Source organism: Thalia democratica, chromosome 6, assembly GCF_965202585.1.
Source record: "Thalia democratica chromosome 6, ktThaDemo2.hap1.1, whole genome shotgun sequence".
Classification (NCBI taxonomy): Eukaryota; Metazoa; Chordata; class Thaliacea; order Salpida; family Salpidae; genus Thalia; species Thalia democratica.
In genome coordinates, this window is record NC_139170.1 from 63,884,270 (window position 1) to 63,907,741 (window position 23,472).

The 23,472-nt window shown below is 22.8% G+C and overlaps 1 protein-coding gene and 1 non-coding gene across 2 annotated transcripts in view; both read left to right on the forward strand.

The window, feature by feature from the left end:
* LOC145839308 (uncharacterized) overlaps positions 1–23,472 on the forward strand; it is a 166,269-nt gene that overhangs the window by 36,520 nt on the left and 106,277 nt on the right. The window lies entirely within an intron of this gene.
* Positions 8,500–8,572, forward strand: Trnav-cac (transfer RNA valine (anticodon CAC)). The gene has a single exon. It is a non-coding gene; the product is annotated as a tRNA-Val (tRNA).

Sequence of the window (23,472 nt, forward strand, 5' to 3'; positions counted from 1 at the left end):
GTGGTACGTGTTAGTGAAAACTTCACTATAAATTGTTTTTAACAAATTATTAACATTGTTATATTGCACATAGATACTGGTTTCTTGTGCTGACATTTTTTTTTTAACTTTAGCATTTTTAAAACACGAATAATCAGTTTACAAACTTATACTTGCACTTTGTTTATTAAAACCGTTTTTTATTCTGTAAAATTCTCAGTTTCATACAGTTTGAGAATTTTTTGAGGTAAATATTAATTTATAAAATATTTTTTACGTCTATTTCTTAACATGATTACAACTTTTAGTTTTTATTTTAGTAAGTTGTAGTATTAAGATTTAATATTGTAGCTTTGTTAAAAAAAGTGTTAATATAGAATATTGCTTATAGATTTGGTTATACTAAAACTGTCTAACCATTAAAGGTGATGTATACAGCAATAAATTTTTTTCTAAAGTTTTTACTAATAATAAAAGTGTTGTTGACAAAATTTTATTTAAAGTTTCAGTACAATTTAAAGTGTCATCAAAAAAATTTTGCAGCGCAGAAGCGTTGTGTTCTAAACTTTATCTAAAGGTTAATCTAAAAATAATTACAACATACTCTGAAAACACGTTTATTATAATATCAACTTTGTAAGTTTTTTGTTTATGTTTTTATTAAATCTTTAATTATCTATAATACTGTGTTTTTTCTCAATATTATAGTTTTTTTCTCAATGCTCTCTATCAAACTACGATTTTTTGTAAACATGTATTGTTAAAAGTTTATTTTATGAATAAATTTAAATGATTATTGTGTTGACTATAAAAGAAGTTGCACATTTTACTGGGTAAAGAGCTTACAAAAATAATAATACAAGTGCAAATTAACATTTCTTTTTAATACTAGGTTTCGGCCTTATCATTAACAATATAAGAGTTAACACTAAAATTAATTTTATCCTAACCTTTTTACGTTTTAATATTGACAGTTCAATGAACATATAAAAAGACTATTATTTTTATTAAACTCAAAGCTGTAGTTTTAAGAGATTTTTTTGTATTAAGCCAAAATTACTTTTATACTAACCTTTCGACATTTTATTTTGATAGTTCATATACCACAAAAGGACTATGATTTTCATAAAAAGAAAAATGTAGTTTTTAATAGGATTTGCTAAATTTTTAGGTTTGCACGTATTTATTTATGAATATTTAGAAGAACAACTTAATAATATACCTTATGTAATATTGCTATTTTATAGCTACATTGCTTTGTTGTATGAATGACTTTGCTTGACCACATTATAACTTAGTTTTTATCCAAAAAAACTAAGCATGTTGTGAAAAAAATGAAGTTTTTTATACTAGTGTTTTGCTAACTAGTTGCTATTTAAATAGATTGAGCCAGATAAAATTGTTCAAGACCGTTTATTAACTTCAACAGTTTTTATACTTAAAATCCTTAATATATATAGCAAAAATAAAACGCTACTAACTGCATAAAAAAAGTATAAATTTTTTAACAGTATTTTAAAATTTAATTATAACAACAAATCATGTAAACAATGTAAAAAGATATCAATAATGGTTTACAGCTTCTATACTTAATACTTTTTTCACAAACTTTATTTTTGAAACTCAATAGCATAATCTAACATAATATTTTTTAGAATAATTTTTTAATTGAAAAATAAACCGATACTTTAATGCTATATATTTAATTTAATGTAACTAACAATAACTTTACGCTAAAACAAGTTAGTGTTACCAATAAAAAAATATAAGAATAAATTATACAAAAGGTATTCAAGTAAAAATAACATATGTCCTGGAAAAGACATATAATTATATATATATAAATCCTAGGACCGAATGATTAAAAGAAATTTATTTAATAAACAATAAAAATTTTATTCAAATATTTTAAAGCTATATTGAAAGAATTAACATTACTTATTTTTAACCATTAGGTTTTGATGTTTACGTAACAAAACATAAAAATCATAAAAATATATTTACTACTAATTAATAATAAAACTCATGATGTTCTATAGTAATTTTGTTATACTATAGATTAAGTTTATTTATTTATATAGGGTATTATAAGTAAATGACTTTTTAATCTTAAGTTCTTCCAGACACTTTAAATTTTTATAAAATTTTAATTTTAGCTTTATCAGCAATATAATTAGTCTAGGATTAGTTTATTTATTTTTTGTAAAAGTTTTGATTTTAGATGTAATCCGAATCTTTTAAGCTGTATAATTACCTATGTTTAAATATTTTTTTCAATAATATTTTAACAAAGCGTAAAACTAATCTAATAGCTGTGATTAATAAAGGCTTTTATAAATAAATTAGTCTAATATTTATCAAAAAAAAAGAATAATAAATTTTAAAATAAAATTCATGAGTGTATAAAAAACAATAAATTTATTAAACATCTATTACCTCTAAATTTTAACTTCCTCATTTTAAAATTGTTTGTTTAAAGAAAAAATTAACTTATCAAATGATATGTCTAAACAATTTTTAACAACTTTTTTTTAATACTTTAAAAACTTAATTTTCTTTGTTAACATAGTCTATTAGCAATGTTTATAACACTTTGCAAAGAAAGAAGTGTTTATTTTCAAATGCACTGTTTTATTTAGTTTTTAGTAGTTGTTGTAACAAATATTATTATTTTATATTTTGTAAAAAGTAACTTTTCAAATACAAAACTTTAACAAGTTAACTTACATTTTAATATTAGGCTGATTATAAAATACAATATAACTCATATTCTAATATCTAAATTTTTTAAGCAGAACAAATTAAAAACAATTAAAGCTTGTTTTATCAAATAATAAAACAATGTTCAAATTTGTAGTTTTAGACTTTAGAGCACAATGGTACTGTATGAATAAATATGTTTAGTTTTACTTCTAACAGTTTTAAGTTAATTTTAAATGTCGAAATAGTAATAGAGCTGTGAAGTTCATAGTGACGTCATGAGCTTAAAATTACAAAAGTGTACAAATCAAATTAATCAATATTAAGTCAAAACTAAAACATGAAAGCTACTGCTGATTAGCTGAGAGAAATAAATTTTGCAAGTTACTTACAGAGTGACTTGATTTTTATTTATTAATCTTTTAACATACTTTAAAGTTCCGGAAGTTTGTTAAGAAGCATTTTGAATTTAAAAGATCTCAAAAAGGTCTTATCATTTAGTATACATAAATGGGTAGCCGTAAAATTTGCAGGAGGGGACAAAATTCCACTGAGACACTTTTGCACGTGTTGTATGTTTTTTCATTAATTTCAAATCCATTTTATTTAATTTTCATTAGTTATTTTTTTATCTCATATTTACTTCTACTGCTACCCCTAACTTTTACCCTCGATCACTTTTTTTTTATCTTTTAGTGTTTCTTTTCTTTTTTCTTTATATATGCTTTTCTTTTTTTTTTTTTATCTCGTGCAAAAATGTAACTCGTGCAAAACTGACCCTTGGTGCAAAATCTTCTTTGTGCAATTTTGTTCCCTGGTGCAATTTTGTGCCCTAGTGAAAATTTTTATTGGTGCAAAAGTATCTTCGTGCAATTTTTTGAACTCGTGCAATTTTGTTCTCGTGCAATTTAGTAACCTCGTGCAAGTTTGACCCGTTCCCTACTTAAGTAGCTGTTTTATAACATGACTTCGCTTTTAAAACAGCTGTTTTTCTTTATAGTGTTTGAAATTTCTCTAATAATAAACTGTTCATGTCATAAATGTTTAATTTTTTCTTTGAATAAAATACTTGAATGAAAGTTGCTTACAAATTTTAAAAGTTATAAAAAGGAACTAATGTCTAGCTTATATTAAGAAAATTTAGAATATAGCTTAGCTATAATTTCCTATTTAACTTGAATAATTTTTACACATGTTTAGTTATATTATCTAACTGGGACTCAAAAACAAACCTCGGAAAACAACAGGTCACAGCTTATCACATTGAAAACCTAATAAATTTATTAAAATGAACCAAAAAGTAGCGTTTTGAAACCTTAGATTAGAAAACACCTCTTTTTCTTCTATTAAAGTATTTTGATTGCATAGAATTTTTATTTTTATGCACACTAGTTTAAATATTTAACGCTTGAAAATAAAATAACGGAACAGTGAAAAATTTGGTAGCTAAAAATAGCTTCTAGAATTCAAATTATTTTTCTAATAACAAAAGCCATTAAAACTAACATGAAAACTAATCACAGCTGTTAATTTATTTTATTCTAAATAGTTTACGGTTCTAGAACTATTTATAAACTATTTTGCATTCTAGCTACCAATATCTTTTTTAATTTAAACCCAGTTCATAAGTACTAACAAGTACTAACATTTTTATACTTTCCAACTCATATTATTTAACGAAATATTATTACTTTTTACTGTTTTAAACTTGGAATTAATTCATTTATAAACCCTCTTCAAGACCCTGTTCTAAACTAAAAAACAAAAGTAGTTTTTCTGTGTAGCAAATGCTCACTGTTTATAATAGAGAATTAAAAATATTCTTCAAACTAATAACTAATAACGTGAATAAATATATGAAAAAACTACAAATTTGCTTGGTTGTTCTAACTTCATATATTCCATTATTTTCAACCGTAAACACTGTAGAACTGTAACTTAATTGTTTTGAATAAATAAGAATACATACAAAAAAGTTTTAAATGTATTTGTTTGAAAAAAAATATCACTTTTAAACACAACAAAATATCGCAAAAAACGTATTATTTAGTTGATGATAAACCTTTGCTTTACTGGTTTTTTTTTTTTTGAAATAAATAATCTTTATGTTTAACAATAATAGCAAACACCTCAAAAACCTTTATAATATTGAGTATACTTATACTATTTTAAATTTTCAGATAGTTTGAAAATCACACTATTTTAATTTTTGTGTAGTATCTTAAACTTGATTCAAAATGTATTTTTTTACGTAAAACAAAGATTAAATTACTTATTTTTTAACTTGACCTTAAAACTTGATAATTTTTGTTGAAAATAAACTGAAGGTGTGAGGTTATTATAAAATATTCAAAGAAATTTCATATTACAAATAACAAAATAAGCGTGCTTTTTGGTGTGGTTAAAAGTTAATATTTTTTTCTTTTTAGTAAACTTTTCTTAGTGTATGCTTTGAAAGCAAAATAAATCAAACAAGTAAGTTTTAGGCTAATATTTTTTCTAAGATTTGTGATAAAAAATTAATTTAGTTTAGTATTACTTTAGGTGTAACTAAAATTTTTCGACAGGATGAAAACACAGTATTAAACTTATACGCTAAATAAATCGATCCTAACGTTTTTTCTAGGTCAGACAAGGTTCATTATGATGTCACACAAGTTCAATTATGACATCATGAAACTATGATTTGATCGATGTTTTGATTTTTCAAAGTTAATCAAACTTAAAAATTATCAGAAAATTTCTTGATAATTTATTTTTGGAAAATTGTTAACTAAGTTGAACTATATCAACTTTAGGTAAAACTTTAAATTAAAAAAATCGTGATATAAGCTTAAAAACTTAATTAGTTTATATCTAATAGAAATAGATATTTACTAACATTTGCTTAAAACAAACTTCGATTTTAAATACTAATACTCAGTAAAATATTAGCCTTCGCTTTGATTTAATAAACAATTGAATAATAGTTATTATTTTGAAAATTAACTGCATAATTTGGAAATATTTATCAATATATTTATATAAACGTTATGTAAACTTTTACTTTTATATAACAATTTTAAACAAAACAACTAAACTCATTGGTAATAAAATAAAAATTTGTTTTAATTTTTCTTTTCAAGTTTTGTTATGAAAATGTCTATACTTAAATTAAGCTAAGCATATTTTAATATTTTTGATTAAAATTTTAAAACTAGACGTTATCTACTTTTGTGTGATTATTATTGATTTTACTACAAAAATTTATCAAAGTATTGACGTTATTTTAATTTAATCTCGTCAAAATGTGTTATATTAGACCCAAATGACGTTATTAATATGATAGTAATTTGTTTTGAAAGCTTATAGTTAAAAGCAAACTTAGATAACTGATAAAAAAGCTTATATTAAGCATAAAGATGCTATATAATCTTTTTATAAGCTTAAACAAACATTTTATATAACGATTAATAAAAACTTCTCTTTACATTTGTTAAACTTTTATTATTTTTTAGCGTATTATAAAGCTGTTTTTTTTTTACTTTTTTTAACATCTTTGTATCCGATATGATATTTACAAAACGCATAATTCCATCAAACTTATTGTTGCTAATTAACTAGTACAAGTAAAAATTTTGTTTGTAAATAGTTTCAATGATAAATAATCAAAACTTCAACTGAGACTTATGTGTAGCTGTCACGCAAAACATAACATACCTGTCACCACTCTGAAGCCGTAGTAAAGTTTTATGAATAATTCAGCGCGAAACCTTTTTTGAATTATTCACTGTTCATTAAATTATTCATACTTCTCTCAACCACCGTTTTTTTGACAATTAGTTACAACTATTCTTGTGCAAAAATATTTTAGTGTGTTTTAAACTGCAGTCAGAAGCAATTTTTAAACAGTAAATGATAATTAATTATTTCTTAAAGAAACTTATTTGTAAGTATACTTTATCAGAATAGATTTTAATTACTTACAACTTTTCTTGATCAACATTAATTAAGTGATGCATGTTTTAAAATTTAGTCAGAAAGATTTTTTTAAATTAACAATTGCATATTCTTTTTTATGATAGTATAGTTGTAATATATTTCATCGTATTAGTAGAAATTGAGTTTAAATTGCAATATTTATTGATTGAAATTAATATTTTAAAATTTTTAGTAAATTTTATATATACATATATAAACAATTCTAATTAAGTACAAATTTTTAATTTAGTTCTTTTTTGATCAGTTTTTTCAATTTACTTACTATTAAAGCTTGTACTAAAGTTCTATACCTTTAAAAAAATTGCAAAATTAATTACTTATTTATATTTAGTTAAAAGTTTAATGAAATTTGAACATGCTTACCGAAGACTAAAACTTTACTTAAAACAAATTTCGATAGAAACTTTTAGAGAAAAAAGTTGTTGTGATTGATTTTTGTATATGTACGGCATTTTATAATCTTTAAATGGTATGACTGTTGTTGAATAAGTTTTTAATTATTTAAAAACTTATGAAGTGAAACAAAAGACCATTTTTAAATAATTGCTGTTTTTCAGATTAGTATTTTTTTTTATTATTATTATGATGAAATTAATAAACAGATATTTGATTTTGTCTTATATTAAAACTTTGTTTGAGCTAAAATTGCTTTACTTTATTTTGATAAATTTATTTCAGAGTAAAGTTTTGTTTTTAGAATTATTTGTTTTAATTCAAATATTCTATATTCTTTTCCAGTCTTCATTATGTTTAGGTTGTATTACACATCATTTAAATTACACGAAGTTTTTAACATACATTTATATTGAGGCAAAGTTACAAAGTCATTATCAACTTTAAACCCATGATTATGTTTAGCCTATATACAGTGTTTTTGTAGTATTCTACATTGTTAATGTACAACAAAAAATATACAGTTAAATATATAAAAAAAACATACAAAATATCATATGTTCTTAATAAATAGAATATTTTTTTCTTAATTATTTTTTAAGTTTTTTTTATCTTTGATTATGAATGCTACAAGCAAGAGTTATTATTGTTAAAATATGTTTATATATTTAAACCATTTAAATGAACTTTATAGATATTTTGCTAAATTAAAAACTTTAGTAAAATATTTCAAGGCTGTTTTTTTTTTAATTAACTTTATAAAGTAAATTTTATCATATTTAAAAATTTTAACAGCAAATCTCAACACTTTTTGACACATGAAAAACAATTTCGTTTTCAAACAAATTTTATTTAGTTGTTATTCGCACTTTCTGTATTTTATCGCAGTACAATCTTAGTGTTCGGTTACAGAATATTTTCAAATAAAATTAAACACAAGCTTTTTAACTAAACTAAAGTTTTACAAAAAGATGTTTTAAATAACTTTAATTACATAAGTAGACTCGAGTTAGACAAATTTTCGACTTATTTTTAAAAATTAACCGTAAGCTTAATAAATTATTTTTATCAAATTTTTAAACTGACGATTTAATAAAACGAAATTCATAAATAATTAATGAACAGAAATGAAAAAGCTGTTACTAGTTTTGTAAAAGATTATATTCGCTTTGACAGTTGTTTAAAAATGTGCAAAAAATTTATTCCTTAATCCTTTTACTGGCACTATCATAAAAAATTTAAAATTAATTTCTTAAGTAAAAATTTTATTAACGGTTTTAAATTTTCAAAGTTACTTTAAAATTACTTAAATTTTAACACTCTCATACACTGTAATAGTAAATAAAAAAGTTGCTTATCATAACACCAATGCATAAACAAGCGCAATAAAGCTTCTGCAAATAATCGTATTAGTCTATATACGCAATATTACGAGAACTGTCAAGTGTTTCAGTAGTGTAGTGGTTATCACGTTCGCCTCACACGCGAAAGGTCCCCGGTTCGAGCCCGGGCTGAAACATTTTTAACTTTCTTGAAAATATTTAAAAATAGATATTTTTATCAAATGTTTTACAGTATTGTTTAACTTAAACAAGTTAAACTATAATTATATGCTACATTTATTAACAATGTTCTTTAAAACGATTTGTATTTTATGAATTTGTTATAAATAAAGATTACTTTTGTAGTTTAACTTGTTAGTAAATAGTATAAAAAACTATGATAACATTTTAAGTCTAGCAGTAGTTTTTTAAAACTTGTTTAAAAGTTTCAGTTTTTGTTTAGACAATTAACACAGAGCGATAAGTAATTTTAAAATAAAAATTGTTGATGCATCTTTTTATTAAATATTTGAATATAGCATTAATAGAAATAAATAAATATGTGCAAATTAATTAAACAAATTAAAACTAAAATGACCAATTTTAAAATAATACTTCAATGCATCTTTTTATTAAGTATTTTATTGTTGTTTAATAAAAATAGTTAAAATCTAAAAGTTTTCAGTCAGATGTAATGTACCTATGAAAAGCGGATGATTAAATATATATAGAATACATAATTTGCATACTAATATAAATTTAATAACCGTTAAATAAAATTCTAAAACTACTTGTAATCATATATTTTTAAAACAAGACATATAGAGTTTTCAATATACAAATAAATGACATTTAACTATATATGTTAAGTGAGGCACGAAATCTATAAATACATTTTCCCAGACTAATTAAATTATAAATTAAATTAAAAAGACTGAAAACAACATTGTTTTATTTAGATAGTAATTTAAATAAAAATATTTTAGTTTTTTTGAATATATTTATACACTAATCAAAAATTTTCTTTCAATCCCTAATTAACTATTTTTATAATTAAACTATTTTATCCAATTTCTTTAAGTTGTGTTAAAAACTTTTATGACCACCTACTGTTTTTTAATATGAGTTATTTAAGTTAAAAAAATGTTTGTACAAACAGTTTTATAAAATATTTCTGCCTAAGTAATTTTTATATTTGAATAAAATTTTAATGCATATGGCGTGAATTTATGGGAAAATGACACAAGTTTTTCAGAAACTCAACAACTTCAAATCAATTATTTTCTCTTTATAACACTTTTCATTTTTAATGTAATCATTAAATTTCCTTATTTTTTCAGCAAGTTATACAATAATGCAATATTTGAAAGTATTTCAAAATTTAAGCTAACTTGCTTGGTTATACCAACATTAGTCTAGTTTAAACATTTATGATTAATATACAAGGTTATGAAAATGTTATAAATGACTGTTAAGTGTTTTATTTTTGCTTAAGTGCGTTTAATTGTTTTTTTTTTTTTGTAAGACTAGCTTTTTTGTTTATACTAATAATGTGTTTACATTATAAAGCAAAGCTTTTAACTTAAAAAAAGTAAAGTTTTTAAAAATAAAAGAATTGTTAATTCTGCTTTTTTTTTACATTATAACGTCTTATTTTATTCAGTTGTTTGTTATTGTTTTTCAAAAAAGTACATGAACTTTAGTGGCAGCTTTATAAATAGTTATGATAATTTTTATTTTTCTTAAGGTCTTTAAAAGTTGAGCGTTTAAACTGTTGTTGATAGCTTTTGTTGAAAATTTATTTAACTATTTAAAAAAACAGATGTCTTAAAATTTCAACAACTAATAGTCTTTTTGAAAATAGTAGAAAAGTTTAAATAAGTAAACGAGACTAAACAATGAAATTAAAGTTAAACAAATATTCTTTTTGTTTTTTAAAGTGTCAACTTAAGTTGCGAGAATTTATAATTGAGTTACTAGTTTAGAAAAGGTTTGTTTGTTTTTTATTACTCATTTTAATGTTTTATGATTGTCTTATGAAGCATTAAATAATAAAAGACTTTATCCAAACAAAAATCATTATATGAAGTCAAAAGTTCAAACTACTTTTATGGATGATCAAACCTAACCAGTTAAACATGAAAACTTACATTCATATCCTAATTAAAATGAACAAGTTACTAGTAAAACTAAATCACTTTTTAAAAAAAAATTTAATGCTTTGTTTTTAACTAAAAGGAAGTTTAATAAATAAATATTTTATGAATTAAATTCTTTAAAAAAATATTAAAATGTGTTGATCGACGACATTTGATTTTTTTTTGTTTATTAATTATTTTTAAATAAACATGTTAATGTTGTATTTATAACTGCAAGATTCTTTAATAAACAATAATTGAATACATTTTAAAATAATTTTATGAAAAGAAAGACTAAAATATATCGATTGAATGAATTTTGATTTTTTTTGTTTCAAATATGACTCAACACAGACGAATCAGTGTAGCGCTCTCTTTGTGACGTAACAAAGCGATGTGTGTAGAATAAATTGTTCACTGCGCGAATGTAAACTTTCAATTTTTAGTCAACATACTCCAAATTGAGCATAAAAATTGTTTAAGTTTTTACTTTTTGAACCAATTTTTTGGTTTAACACTTAAACAAACGTTATTTGAACTTGATCTGTGTGTTATTTAAAATAAACAAATAAAAAAGATAAATAATGTGCTAAAGACAAACGTTTTTTTCAGATTCACGTATACATTTTCTACAACAAATATACAGTTCAGTGCATAAAAAATATCGTCTGTTAAAATTTATAATGGTTCCTTCTCTTCTAAGTATTTAAATGTATTCATTATAAATTGTTGGGTAGCTGTCTAAATTACGCGAGCGTACAAAATTGCACGGAGATACTTCTGCACGAAGGGTCACTTTTGCGCGAAGATACTTTGGCACGAGCAGACGATTTTGCACGGAGACAATTTTACAGGGGTTCGATTTTTTTATTTTTTATTTATTTTTTATTAACTAATTTTAGTTTTTTTTCTATCACTGTTACATCTAAAACTTACCCTTAGTCGGTAAGCTGTTTCTTTTTTTTATTATTATTTTTTTTATTTTTTTGTTTTGTTTATTTTTTTATTTTCTTTTTACTATAATGTTACCCCTAACCCTTACCCTTGGTAGTTGGCTTTTTTTTTGTTTTTCTTTTTTGTTTGTTTTATTTATTAGTATTTTTTTATAATAATTTTTCTAAGTTTTTTTTTTACTATCGCTGTTACCCCGATCCCTTACCCTCGGTCAGTTACTTTTTTTTTTGTTTTTTAACATTTTTTATTTATTTCTTTACTCACATGCAAAAATGTAAGTCGTGCAAAATTGACCCTTAGTGCAAAATCGTCTTCGTGCAATTTTGTTCCCTCGTGCAATTTCCTGCCCTCGTGCAATTTTAGCTTTGTGTAAATTTGGCTTCGTGCAGATTTGTGCACTGGTGCAATTTAGTCCCCTCGTGCAATTTAGTAACCTCGTGCATTTTTGTCTTCGTGCAATTTAGACCCGTTCCCTAACTTGTTAATAAGTTTCTACTAATCTAATAACTTGTTATCTAAAAAAAATTGAAAAATAAATGCTTTTTGATGTTAAGTATAACATTTATGTTCTTATAAAACAAAAAAACAGCTCAGTAAATAAAAAACAGTTAAAAAAACTTATTTATAATGGCTATATGTTTTAAAAACTTCTTCCTCTTTTAATTATTTAAATATATAAACTGTAATGAATTTACCTGTAAATAAGTTCAATTATTAACCTTTTTTTTTAATACTTTTATCGTTATAAACAAGCAAAAAAATCTTTTTAAAAACATTTTTGTATTTATCTAAATGAAATACTTTTGGTTTTGTTTTATAAATATTAAGTGAAGTTGGTCTTGATAATCTAATGAACTCTACTTTACAAAGTACTCTTTAAAATCTTTAAATACTGCTATTATTATTATATAGAAAATTTTATTAAAATACTTAAAAATATAAGTTGATTTACAACATAAATTAAAAAAAATAGTTTATAGATACTTGTTGTATTAATAGTATAAATTTAAAGACTTAGAAAAAAAATAACTTCTTTATAAAAAGAGTTTTCACATATTAATAATAAAATAAGTAGTGCCAATATATAAATAGAACTTGAACAGTGCATCTTTTTACTATACAAAATTAATAACAAAGCTTGTTGTAAATTCCAAACATAATAACAAAAATATTTAAAACTTGTTTTAAGCAAAACGTACAGGTTTATTGCGGAAATGGGAAAAATTTTTAACTTTTGAGTTAAAAATTATAAGTCATATACTTAGATTTAAATATTAGAATACAAAAAATAATACTGTTTACTCAAAGTTAATTATTTGACAGACTTATAATGATAATTTAAATTATCTATCTGGTCAATAGAATCACGTTTTTAAGTAAAGTTGAAATATTGTGTAAATTAAGCAAATAATTTTTAAGTTTGATTCCAAAGCTAGTTATTTACTTTATTCTATATATTTTATAAGGTATTTAAATCTTATAAGAGCTTATTTATTCTATAAAATATAAATTGTAAAATAAGTTAGAAAAGAACTTTTTATTACAGTGCTTGATATACGGATTTTTTTTTTTGTTTAATTGGTTTATACTATGAGAATTATTTTTTTAACTTGATAGTATTATTAGAAGTTGCAATTATAATCTAAAACTTTTATAAAGCGTTAGCGAAATACATAAACTATTAGATATAGTAAGTATAATGCTTAGACATATAAGTGTTAGAAGTAACAACGAAAATATAAATGTTATTTTTTACTTTCTAAACAACGAGTCAACAGACACTTGTTATTCAAGTGCCAAATTTTTAAAGCAGTTTTAGTTTTATTTAGAATTTTATTTAGAATCAATTGTATCTAAAAACGTCTTTCTTTTCTTTTTTGCTTTTTATTTCAGATCCCTAACTATCTTGTTTAAGTATCACATCACACGTCAATTGTACCTAATTTTTTTTTCTTTTTTCATTTTAGATACCTCAACACATAATTCACCATTGCGGGCCGCAATTCGCAGACCCTTGCCTTTAAACTTTGAAACTAAAATTATTTCAACATAAATCTAGGTTAAAAGAAGCTTAAAATTTAGTTTTTGAAATTTTATAATACTAGAGGCAAAGTTATTTTCATAAAATAGCTTTAGGACTAAAAGGAAACCAAGTTTAGCTTAAAAAATATATTTTTATTAATATGAATTTTCTAATTGTATATATAAATGATGAAAATTTAAGTAGACATATTTCAAGTATGTACTTATAAAAACTGATATATTAAGAATTTTTTCAGACAGTCAAATATTTGGTATTAATTTTTTTTCAAGTCTCGTTAATCATTGCCAGAAGCAAAAATTTTTATTGAAAATAAGTGAAAAAATTTATCAAATTTTCTAAAATAAGTACGAAGGAATCATCTACAATTAATAATGAAATTAATTGAAAATAATTTTTTGACTTTTTTATTTTATTTTGTCCTATAGATGTTCTCAATAGTATATGTTCCTTATTTTCTCAAAGCATACGACTTTATTTAATGCTTGTTTAATGTATGAAATTCTGAGGGCACTAAGTTATAATATATATACAGTATATAACATTCAACAGAAAAATTTTCATATCAATTCACAATTCATATTCTATTAAAATAATTCAAACATATGGTCACTAACATATTAATACTACTTCAGTACATAACAGGACAAATACATAGCTACACTAATTTGCTTTGGTAAAGCATTTAGATTTAATATAAAAACTTTAATGTAAAATATAAGAAAAAAGATTAAAACAAGCTTATATAATGGCATACAAAATTTAGCTTTGAGATATTCAACTGAAGTTTTAAAAAAGTTGACTTTTCAAGATCAAAAAAATCAGTCGATTTTTAATAAGTATCCGTAAATAAGATTCAACAAAAGTGCTATCTATTTTGACTGTTTTTATTCAAAATAACAGAAATAAGTAGTATTTCCATTTGAGTAATATTAAGTTTAACAAAACAGGTAGCTTAAAATAATACGTTCTAAGATTCGACTTACACAACGTAAGTTTGTTCTAAAACAATTTTATTGGTTTTTATAATCTTATAATGAAGTATTAATGTCCAAGGCTTTAGTTAAATGAAATTCATTATTATATATTTCATTTTACTTTTTTTATAAATTTAGTAAACATTATTATTAATACTTGTCTAGAATATTGCTCAAAATTTGTAATACTTAATATTAAAGTTGTTTTGACATGTATATTAGTTTTGTTTGTTAAGGCTATTTTATTTAAAACTTGCCGAAAACTACAAAACTTTTTTGTATGTAAATAATATAAGTAAAATTAAATATTAGAAAAGCCGATCAAATTCTTACATTTACTTGTATGAAAACAATATAAAGATTGAAAAAAACAATTGTTTCTTACAAAGACTGAAAGTTTCTAAACATAGTATTAAGTCTTAAATGTTTTCAAAGTATTAAGGATAAAACTATCTAGATTACTTTATTTTAATTTCAATCAAGTTTCTATTTTTTGATTAGTAAAACACCACAGTAAAATAAATTTGTAATGTTTCAAAAATTTGGCTTATTCATATATTAAGTACAAAAACAAAATTATGATCAGTTTTTAAGTAATTTCTTTAAAGTCATTAGCTAAATGTAAACAGTAAATTGAATTTTTAAAAGTTTTTAAATTGCGATATTGAAATACAGTAGTCTGAACATTTAAAATTTTTGTAAACTGTCTACCATATCATACTAAATATTTGAAATTCTTTTAGTTATCAATGTCGAGATACAATCTTTTTTTTTCTACAGTCACATAACTTATAATAAATATTACACAATTTTTTTTGAGAGAAGATAAGAAAAAAATGCTTATTACAATTACACGTAATACTTTATTTGTTCAAATTTATTTCAACACGCAACGATAGAATCAACAGGAAAGACTTGAAACTAACAAGAAGAATGACTCTGATAGAAAATATACATGATGGATCAGCTTAAAAGGTATTTTATTGCGACAATTTTTTTAATCTGTACCTTTTATATAAAAATTAGACAGTTCAAAATTTATATGTAATAAAAAATTTCTGTCAAAGTATTCTTTTAGGGCGCATTTAAATTATCATTTAATGTGTTTGTATTTTGAAAAATGGAATTAGGGAGGGTAGCGTACGATTAATTTAAGAAGTAATTTAAGGGTGACGTCCATAAGCTGGCAAAGCAAAATCTCTAAACCTCAGCTATTTCTAATTTAAAAACTACTTGTGAAAAACAGATAAAATCAAAAATTATATTTTAATACTTTTAAATGAGTTTTTTAACTATTTGTACTGTAAGCGTATCAAAAGTAGTTACCAAAAGCTAAAAGACAATTACCAGGTTTTACCACTTAGCGAGCTGTCAAGTTTTATTGCTGTAATAGAAAATAGGAGATTTCTCTATTAAATAAGATACTCTTAAGCGATGAAACATAGCAACCGATAAAACTTGTAATAAATAAATTTTTAATATTATAATCTTTGTCTTAAACTTATTTCTCTATTAAATCTTTTTCAACAAAATACTTAAACATATTCATACATAAAACATTAAAACTTATTTAACATGCGATTCATTTTGATATGAATATTTTTAGTGACTGGTTTTATTAAGATTGATTAATCTTAAATACCTATCAGACATTATTATTTTGTTTGCAAAAGTGCTTTATGTTTTTGCGTTTATTTATTCAAAACATAGTGCATATTGATAAACAATAGAACCTGTGGTATTTTTTCAAACGTATGATTAGAAAATATGCATTAATAACCACACTGCTTATAAGACCTTTTCAATTATTCATATTGTTTGAATTAATAGAGGTTTATGAAAGTCGTTTTTACATTAAAACTGTCTGTACGCAACTCACTGAAATGTTTGAGAGAAATATTTTAAGGTACTTATCTAAAAATAGACACGGTAAGCTTTTTTATAACTCGTTTAACTTTTTAAAATCCCACAAACTTTAAAATATTTTACAATTATTGATTAAAACACTAACTGTTCAATTAAAACCACTTAAAATAATCAGCTACTGCCAACAGTTTTTGAATTTATTTTTTTTTTAAACATTAAAATGCTTAACTATCATTTATTTTTTATGAAATTTACTTTTATGCTATTTATTTCCGATTTAAAATTTTATTTTTAATTTAAAACTAAACACATAAAAATTGAGAAAAAAACAGTAGGACGTCGTGTTATAAAAATAAAATATATATATACTACTACGTTATATATTGAAGTTTCCAATCTGTTGGAACTAGTTAAATTTTATTAAATTTTTAAACATCTCTGTATATATATATGGTTCATATAGTACATACATAAATATAAATTTGTATTACTTACGTTTTTATGTTTTCAATTTGTTTTGTGTCATTTTTCTATTAAGTAACATCTAAATTGTACTAGATAATTTAATAAAGGACTTGGTTGATATTGCGCCTTAGTATTAATTAAAATAACGTCTTTAGTAAAGTCAAACGCGGCAGACTTTTTTTAGATGACAGGCCAGATTCATTAAGAACTTTTTTTTTTACTTTTTTAAATTGAAAAATCTGACATATGTCAAAAACTACATTTTATAAAACACATTTAAAAAAACAACTTATCAGTTTTTTAAATTAAAAAAAAAACTTTATAAGTATGTCTGTAAACTTGTAGGTATTTGTATATATACAGTGTTGTGAAATTTTGAGAGAAGTTTGTTCAAGTACTTATCTTAAAATAGACACGAACGAATTCTAAAACAGTAATGTTTTCTTGTGCAATCTTTGATAGTTTTCAAAACATTTTACATTCTTTCTGCTATTACTAATTAAAAATCATCTTAAACAACACCAATTAAAAGCACTTTAAAGAAACTAAAATTATTTTACTTATAATCTCATCCTTAAATTTACGTCGAAACGTTTCGTATATTAATTTTATTGATAAGCAAGTTTTAGTCGATTTTGCTACCTCTTTTGGGAAGTATGTAAAGTTTTGAAAGTCAAAAACAACCTTCTTGGATCAATTTGAGCCAACATGATGAAACTTGTTACAAAAATGTAGGTAAAAATTTATAATTCATTTTTAGGATAAGCAACTTTTTTTTGTGTTTTAAGAGGTAATCCTAAAACAGCAGTCGGTAATTTTTTATAAATATTAATATATATCATAAAACAGAGTTTATGATAGCTACTTGGTGTTGAGAAATACTTTTTTAAACATCTGTATTATTTTGTATGTTAAGAAAATTTCACATTAAAACTATAGAAATTCTATAAAATAAAAAGGACTTTTGCACAATATACTTTCGTCTTAGTTAAAAGTACCCAAGCTAAGCGCACAACGGAAAAGTATGATGTTTTGTGAAAACTGATTAAATATTTTATACAAAAATGGTTGTATTTAAAGTTGGTTGGTTTTTAATACAATTATGAAGCTGTTTCATGATATTTTAAATTTGAAGTCTGTTAGACAAAATTATACAAATAATAGTAAATTACGCAAAAATATGTTAAATTTAGATTTTACATGAAAAATAGAAAAGTCTTTTTTTAGATATAAAAGAAAAGCAGAACTTTTATAACTTTTTAAGAAGATAAATAAAACATCTTCTAATTTTTAAAGCTCTGTATCTAGAAACAAAAGGTTTTGTGTGTTTTTGAAATCTTTTGTTTTCTTAATCTTACCAGATTACTTTTTTTTTTTGCTTTTCTAACTACTTAACTTTTTGTTTCGATAAAACAAACACACATTTAAAAATTTTTAGTTTTTTTTTTTCTCTAAGCAAAGCTGTCTGACAAAAAATAGCTGTTTATATAACTTTAAAGGTAATTAAAAACCTACTTTATTTTTATTTTTGCTTTAACTTGTGCTGTAGACTTTAACAGATCAATATTTCGTTTAATATAATCGGAAAAAGCTGAACTAAATCAAAAGCTATTCAAAACTCATTTTTTAGCTGTTTTGTTATATATCATTAAAATAATAACGTATTTAAAGCAGCATTTTTCTGTATCAAAATATAGAGTAGTTCTATTTTGACTAGAAAAAGTTTAACGTTAAAGAAAAAATAAAGTTTTTTATAAAAGCTTACAGGCGATTTAAAATGTTAAAGATATCGATTTTTTTTTATTGTTTTTCAGCAACCATTGTTACCTTTTTTTTTGTTTAGTTTTAGTGCCATTAGTATTTAACAAATGAATTAAATAAGAATGTTCAAAGTGTAGCGTACTCATAGTTTAAATTATTAGTAAGCTTTCATAATGCATACTTGTCTTTTTATTTCCAATATTTATCAAGGCTATTAATAATTTTTAATTCGTAAATTACTAAATTTGTCTAAATTTTGAAGACAAACAAAATTATGAGTATTAATTATATGAGATGATGTTGGTTTTTTTTTTTAATTTGAAGCATTATAGGAATAGTGACAAATTGTTTCTGTATTCAAGAATATTTTTTGTTAACGTTATCAAATTGATAAGACATTGTACTTCTTGACTTTATTTGGTTAAATTTTAACTTTAGCAAAGAATCATAGTATAATTAACAACTAAAAAAACTACTGGAGATTTCATATTAATACTTTAATTTTGATCAACATTGTTAAAATATAATCTTTTTTTTTTTAATATTCCTACCCTCTCTAGTTTAAAGAAGATTTAAGACATAACCAATTTTTTTTTGTTATTATTAATGGTTTTACCTCGAAATAGAGAGTATATTTAATTATCAAAAAGTTAACATTGAAATTTTGTTGATCTTGTCCATTTTCTGTTTATTATGTTACCATTTAAAGTTTATTTCCTCATTTAAAATCATTCAACCGTTTTATTACAATATTTTTTTAATATCTATAATTTAAAAATTAAATTCGAGTAATTTATCGAAACGTACTAAGTTTTTACACTATATATAACAAATAATTTGAAAAAGCTTACATGATTTTTTATTTCAAGATAAAAACTAAAAAAAAACTTTGTAATATTTTATTTTATGCTATTAAAAAAACAATAAAATAGTTAAATTTTATTTAAACTATAATATTTTACTAAAAATCAGCTCTTTAGACTAAAAGTCTTATACATTAACAGGATTAAATAAACATGAATATTGAAAAAATAATGATTATACGTATTTCTGTTAATTATAAAATATATTTATGTTTATGTAAAATCGTTAACAATCTTAATTATACAAGATAGATAGCGAAATCATATACAGTTTGGTTGTATCGAGCATATAATGTGTTTAATTAATTGTATACAATTTCTTAAGTGAGTGTTCATATAAATTGAAAATCAGAGTTTTATTTTTTGAAAAAAATTGTAGCTTCAGCATACTTAGTAGACATTTTAAATAATGGGTCAGCAAACTACAGCTAAAAAGTAACTTGTTAAAATTTAAAGTGGGGTGCAGCCCATGAAAACTGCAAACCACAAAAAAAACTTTTAAAAATTACACAAGTTATTCTGGGGTTTGCATTAAAGAGAAAAATCACTACTTTCGTGGGAAATTCAAAGCTTACACTAAAAATTCCAAGATCTAGAGTTTTATAAACTTTTAGTAAAAATTCTATAGTTTTAAATGAACAGAAAAAAGTAGCCTTTACCTAAAATTTACAGAAAATAAAACACAAGACAGTTCAGGTCTGTTATGAGAGATAAACACTAAAAATACAACTGAGGTCCACGAATATTTTATTATAAAATTGAATAGCGGCCACAAACTTTTTAATATCAATTATGGTGAAAATTGTAGATATGATTAGAAAATTTTTTTTAAATACTTTATTGAAACAAAACCAAAAAGAACTATGTTAATTAAATACTGTTAATGCTGCAGCAGAAAAAGTTAGATAGTCCATTGTTGTTTTAAATTTCAGTGACAAAGTGTAAGTTTTAATTCAAAACTTTATATAAGTTAATTTTTAGTCATTATTACGTCATAAAACAGTGCTGAGCGCTTGAGTAGAAGTAAAATATTTTCTTTATTTTTCTCAAACTTTATTTTAACAACTCAGTTTAGATATTAGATAACATCAAGTATTTACATAAAATTAATATTTTTTAGCTAATTTTAGCTAGTTTTAGCTAGACCTTTCAATTTCATTGTATATAACTAAAATTACAATATAATATTAATAGTTTTTAGCAGTATTATTCTGAGGATGCGCTAACCGAAATTAATTAACAAATTTTATTTGAAAATGGGTGACATATGTTTAAATTTTATTTAAAACCTGTACCAAAACCAAACTATTAAAATTAATTACTTGTATAACTTTTATTTTAAATTAATACAAACACGCCCAAATTTTAAGAAAGCTCATTAAGAATAAAGCTCGTTCGTAATACACATTTGATTTTAAAAATCACCCAAGTAAAGCAATCTGGTAATACACGCTCACACACGGTAATATTCTCAGCAGTATTAAGAAATTCTCAATAAGCTGACGATCGTACGATGATCACGTGGAGTCAGTCATGCGCAATGCGTCACGTGGAATCATTCAAGCGGAACGATGGTCACGTGTCATATCGAAGCGTTGTGAGTTTACTTACGCTTGTTTTATTCGCTGGTAAATTTTATTGTTCATTTCTTATAAATTACTTTCAAATAAAGATCTGCAAATTAAATACACTTATTTGTAAATTAGTAAACAGTTTACTATTTTATTTCACTTAAAGAGATCGCCACTTTTCGTCAACGAAACCTGGTTGTAAATTATTTAATTTGCACATATTTATTTAAACAAGTTTTTTTTAATTTCAGTAAGTTGAGCGATCTTTTTTAGTTAAGAAAAAAAATTATAAAATTACTTTTATAAACATTGAAATGATACTTTGTCCGTTATACCAGAGTAATTAATGTTAAATTAAACATTTTAAATTAAATATTAATTTTTATCAATAATTACTTGACTGCTTTAAAAGTAACTTTTATATAGAAACAAAATAAAAATTATTGTTTAATGTTATTAAAATAACTTTTTTTTACTTTGAGACCATCGGATAAACTGTTTTAGGTAAAAGCTCACCAGGAAAAATTGTCACATTTCTCATTAAATTTTACCTTAAGATAAATTCCACATATTTTATTTTCAAAACAAATAGACAAGTTTTTGTGTATAATCAGGTTAAAGGTTAAAATGGAATAACAATATGTTTTGTAATCTTTTAGAAGATAAGTTAAATTGTTATCTTACACAGAAATACTTTAATAAAACTGATATCTATTAGTATAAATGGAAAGTAAAGTATTACTTAATTAATTTCATGATTGTTTAGTTAATTAACAGTATTTCTCAAACGATACTGTTTTGAGAAAATAGTATTTACTTCGAATTCAGTATACCATATTTTTGATAAAATTACTTCATAATTAAATTTTCCAAATTGTTCTGCTTTATTTAGCTGCTTAAGGTATGCGTTGAATTTCAAAATAAAAAATTCATTAAGCAATTCTCACAATAAAAACTAAATAAATTACGTTTTTCAGCTAAATTTAATCATAGTTTGTTTTAAAACGACATAAATTGGAAAAATTCTCACAAAAATTTATTATTAGATTATTCTTTCCAAGCAATAAAGTATTAAAAAGCTTTTATTCAATTAACTTAGTTTATTTATTTTACAGTATTATTCGTGGCTCAAATTAATTTATGACAGTTTTTGTTTTAATTTAGTTTTTGATCTATTTTTGTTATACAATTGAACTGTTATAATCAAGTAGCTTTTAAACTTTTTGATTTAAATTTACACATTTAGTTTAGTAAGTTTTGTATTATGTTTAAATTTTTATAACAACTAACATTAGATGTTATGTTAATTTTTTTTTAAATGTAATAGCTTATTGTTTAAACCAAAATATATTAATTCACAACTATAATATAGGCTAAACTTCTTTAAATGAGTAACAGAAAAGTACCAAACTACTGATATAAATGTTTTGAATGCACAATAATTGACTTACGATTCATAAATGTTTTTTTTTTACTTGTTATAAATAAAGATCATTTGTATTAAATACTTAAAGTATAAAACATAACAGATAAAACTAATTGGACTACTTTAAAAAATAATGTATTTTATGTGTAACTATTTAAAAATAATAATTTTAATCTACCTATACATTTAGTTAGTAGTGTGTGCACAAAAATTCAATTTCTATCCAACTAAAATTAAGAAAAATCTTTATACAGTAACCTCTCGCTTATTTACGCACATTGTGTCCACAGAAAAAGTGCGTAAAGATATGAGAGATCGTAAAGAAACGAGAGGTACCAAATATACTCACTATAATGGCTGTTTTTTAATATTGCTTCAAGTTAAAAGCAGACCGGGACCTACCCACTTTTAACTACTTGTTTACTTCATTTATAAATATGAAAACAACAGATAAAACTATACATGTATTAAAAAAAGTATTTGAATTTTTATAAAACAATAATAATATGAGTAGAAATAATTTTACTATTCTAATAATAAGTAGATTTTATCTTTATTTATATGTGACATTTACATTTTATTCTACCTAGCAAATTCATTTTTTAATTAAGAATTTCTTTACAATTATAAAATGGTGTTTATTAATATATAGGGCAAGACTGCTGTATTATTTCTTTGTGTTTTAAATTCTCATTATTTCATTATACTTTCATTATTAAACATTGTCATGTTTATTTCAGAATTTTGATTTAATCTCTTATTCTTAACAAAATTTCTGATATACTGAGACTGAGGTATAACTAAATGTTTATCAATTAGTCAAGAAACATAAATTTACAAAGTCTAAAGGTATAGAGAGGTGTGTTAGCATTCAAAAACATATTTTAATTTTAAAATGTACATTAAACCTATTTTGTGCAACATTAAAAAAAATTAAAATTTTTATTTTCTAAATTTTATAGATTCTGAAATGCGTAACTAAACGAGAGTGCGTAACGTCACGAGTGCGTAAAGATCCGAGAGGTTACTGTAACT